This window comes from Phyllopteryx taeniolatus, unplaced genomic scaffold, assembly GCF_024500385.1.
Source record: "Phyllopteryx taeniolatus isolate TA_2022b unplaced genomic scaffold, UOR_Ptae_1.2 contig_144, whole genome shotgun sequence".
NCBI classification, from domain to species: Eukaryota; Metazoa; Chordata; class Actinopteri; order Syngnathiformes; family Syngnathidae; genus Phyllopteryx; species Phyllopteryx taeniolatus.
The window spans coordinates 32,957-37,229 of NW_026903066.1; the positions used below are offsets into that span (position 1 = coordinate 32,957).

A 4,273-nucleotide genomic window follows, 5' to 3' on the forward strand; every position below is an offset into this window, starting at 1 on the left:
CCTATCAACATTTTTATTAATCGTAAACCACCAGCATATGAAAGACTCAAATCCTCTTGCAACTTGGTCAGCCAATTTGTATTGATTCGGCACCCCACGAGGAACACCTATGGCGTTGATGTATGTTGGATTATTTTGCCCCTGCCAGGATAAATCTCTTTTTTGTATATGTTCTAGATTGGACAAAAACATTGGTGCCCTTTCCATTAAATCTTGAACAGGCATAGGGTATACTGACACATACAATATCAAAGTAATAATAGCGCATAATCCAGATATATCTTTAGGTAATCTATCAAACAGTCTATCATCTCCGCACCACCACCAGATGTCGCTCCGTGATATTGGCACAAAATTTGGTCTGACTTTTAAGATTACTTTACACTGTGTGTCGTTCAGTGGTCCTAATTTTTTCCCTTTATTAATCATGTTTATACAAGTGAAATTATTTGGTGCTACTAAAGTAGAAAACATCGGTTTGTGTTTATCTGCTTCTTTTACGGGATATATAGGATCCCATGATTTACACCTCTTAGTTGGTACAGTAGCGTTCATGAATGGAATAATACAATCTTGTGATAATTGTGCCGGAACTATGCGCAACAAAGGCCTGGGACCCATGCAAACTACACAATCTTTTCTCGTTACATTTGCTGCTTGTTCCATCAATAGTAACCAATTGTTATTTTGTCCTGAAACTCCTGTGACAACAAGGAACCAATCATCAGTAGTTATGTTGTTAACCATTAAAATTTGTCCACCTTTCTTTGAAGTTTTCAATGGCATTTTTGGTTTAACACGGTTCCTATAACACAATACTACTTGGAAGTGGGCATCTTTTCCGCCAGAATAGGCCCACAAGCTCACTAACAAACACATTGGGTGACTTGATTTGTATTTCAATATTAAACTATGGGCCGTTTTGCTTATGTGAAACTTCTTTCTATGTTCTTTTGCTATTTTTTGTGACCAACTGGACCAATCATACCTGTTTCACCAATGAGGTGTTCCCATCCAAAGCCTATAGTTGCATACCAGTAATATCCAAATCCCCAATTCTGCCCATTCTCTTGAGCATCTTTGGTGAGCTAAAGCTACTGCCCCTGCAACCCGACCTCGGATACGCGGTATCCAATGTTGCAAAGTCACAACCCACTTTAATATAAATTGAATTTATTAACTTAATCCGACTCCATACAATACTGAAAGTCAGAATAACAGACCGACCCCAAGAGTTGAAAGTCACTTGTTTACCTTCTGTGCACTGCATTAAATACAGTTCAAGTCTTTGGATTGACAGCTCAATTGATATTTATTTTGACTAAAGTGTGGGAGTGCACCGTTCCTGAAGGTACTGCAATACCAGGTCAATGCATGGAGTGGACAGAGCAAGCCCCTATTCCATCTCCCGGTTCCAAAAATCAATTTAACATATGGTCCCCAAATAGGGAATGTATCAGATATTAAACTGATAAGAACAGATAGTACACTTGATCTTAGCCAAAAGGCCGAGAAGCGATGCCAACATAACGCCAGAAAAGACGACCTCATTCTCCAGCCTACAAGCCAAAGTTATGGTGGCACATATCGACATGATAATCACAGATGAGTCACATATGGACACGCCAAACAACAATTATGAAACGAATGTCAACTGTGTTGTTTTTCAACGTTTATATCGAAATAATGTTGTCAAATGCTTGTGTTCCTTGGTCACGTGGTCATGAAGCATCAAGAAACGGACCATGACTCGAACCAATGACCGAAGCGTTACGATGTTATGAAGCTTCATCTCGTCATTACTAAGTGGTTCTACTACTCAGGGCAAACCCATGTATGCTAGAAATTAGATCATACTGCAGTACCGTGGCGTCATATGATGCACACTCCAGCTTTTACAATGAGCAACATCCTCATCATTTTCAACCAACGATCAGGGGAGAACATGAACGCAGTCCCCTACTACCAGAAATTATGCAGTCGATATTCCCACATTTGGGGAATTCGCAGGGGTCAGCACAATCTGAGTGCAATGGCTGAGCCTCACCCTGGGTGAACCACCTTCTTGATCATTGTGTTTCCCCTGCCAGGTAAGTATGAATTTGACTCGGCGCAAGCACGCAAGTCATTCACCCGCACGCTATGTCAAGCGACGGTGTCATCATGAGCATGTGAACAACCATACACACAACGGGCAAGCCGGAACATACGCGAGATGAAACGCTACTGTGTGCTAATCTTCTTCTTCTTTTCCTTTCGGCTTGTCCCGTATCTCCTGCATCCTCCTCTCGAACACCAACTGCCATCATGTCTTCCCTCATCAACCTTCTCTTTGGTCTTCCTCTAGCTCTCTTGCCTGGCAGCTCCATCCTCATCATCCTTCTACCAATATACTCACTCTCTCTCCTCTGGACGTGTCCAAACCATCCACGTCTGCTCTCTCTAACTTTGTCTCCAAAACATCGAACCTTGGCTGCCCCTCTGATGAGCTCATTTCTAATTTTATCCAACGTGATCACTCCGAGAGCGAACCTCAACATCTTCATTTCTGCCACCTCCAGCTCTGCTTCCTGTTGTCTCTTCAGTACCACTGTCTCTAATTCGTACATCATGGCTGGCCTCACTACTGTTTTATAAACTTTGCCCTTCATCCTAACAGAGACTCTTCTGTCACATAACACACCCGACACCTTCCTCCACCCGTTCCAACCTGCTTGGACCCGTTTCTTCACTTCCTGACCACACTCCCCATTGCTCTGGATGGTTGACCCCAAGTATTTACAGTTATCCACCCTTGCTATCTCTTCTCCCTGTAGCCTCACTCTTCCCCCTCCACCCCTCTCATTTATGCACATATATTCTGTCTTCCATCCATCCATCCAGGGTCGCGTGCGTGCTGGAGCCTATCCCAGCTGTCATCGGGCAGGAGGCGGGGTACACCCTGAACTGGTTGCCAGCCAATCGCAGGGCACGTACAAACAAACAACCATTCACACTCACATTCACACCTACACGCAATTTAGAGTCTCCAATTAATGCATGTTTTTGGGATGTGGGAGGAAACCGGAGTGCCCGGAGAAAACCCACACAGGCACGGGGAGAACATGCAAACTCCACACAGGCGGGGCCGGGGATTGAACCCCGCTCCTCAGAACTGTGAGGCTGACGCTCTAACCAGTCGCCCACCGTGCCGCCTATATTCTGTCTTACTTCGGCTAATCTTCATTCCTCTTCTTTCCAGTGCATGCCTCCATCTTTCTAACTGTTCCCCCAGGTGCTCCCTGCTTTCACTGCAGATCACAATGTCATCTGCAAACATCATGGTCCACGGGGATTCCAGTCTAACCTCATCTGTCAGCCTATCCAACACCACTGCAAACAGGAAGGGGCTCAGGGCTGAACCCTGATGCAGTCGCACCTCCACCTTAAATTCGTCTGTCACACCGACAGCACACCTCACCGCTGTTCTGCTGCCCTCATACATGTCCTGTATTATTCTAACATACTTCTCTGCCACTCCAGACTTCCGCATGCAGTACCACAGTTCCTCTCTGGGTACTCTGTCATAGGCTTTCTCTAGATCTACAAAGACACAATGTAGCTTCTTCTGACCTTCTCTGTACTTTTCCATCAACATCCTCAAGGCAAATAATGCATCTGTGGTACTCTTTCTAGGCATGAAACCATACTGTTGCTTGCAAATACACACTTCTGTCCTTAGTCTAGCCTCCACTACTCTTTCCCATAACGTCATTGTGTCTCATCAACTTTATTCGTCTATAGTTCCCACAGCTTTGCACATCACCTTTGTTCTGAAAAATGGGCACCAGTACACTTTTCCTCCATTCCTCAGGCATCTTCTCACGCACTAGAATTCTATTGAACAAGCTGGTCAAAAACTCCACAGCCACCTCTCCGAGATGCTTCCATACCTCCACAGGAATGTCATCAGGACCAACTGCCTTTCCATTTTCCATCCTCTTTAAGGCCTTTCTAACTTCCCCATTACTAATCATTGCCACTTCCTGGTCCACCACACTTGCCTCTTCTACTCTCCCTTCTCTCTCATTTTCCTCCTTCATCAACTCCTCAAAGTATTCTTTCCATCGAGCTAGCACACTGCTGGCACCAGTCAACATATTTCCATCTCTATCCTTAATCACCCTAACCTGCTGCACATCCTTCCCATCTCTATCCCTCTGTCTAGCCAGCCTGTATCGATCCTTTTCTCCTTCTTTAGTGTCCAACCTGCCATACATGTCATCATATGCCT

At 44.7% G+C, this 4,273-nt stretch overlaps 2 non-coding genes across 2 annotated transcripts; both read right to left on the minus strand.

Annotated features, from left to right (window-relative positions):
* Positions 1–1,329: 1,329 nt before the first annotated feature.
* On the minus strand, positions 1,330–1,520 carry LOC133473145 (U2 spliceosomal RNA). The gene has a single exon (XR_009786972.1). It is a non-coding gene; the product is annotated as a U2 spliceosomal RNA (small nuclear RNA).
* A 414-nt stretch (positions 1,521–1,934) lies between these two features.
* On the minus strand, positions 1,935–2,098 carry LOC133473144 (U1 spliceosomal RNA). Its single transcript, XR_009786971.1, has one exon. It is a non-coding gene; the product is annotated as a U1 spliceosomal RNA (small nuclear RNA).
* Positions 2,099–4,273: the final 2,175 nt, after the last annotated feature.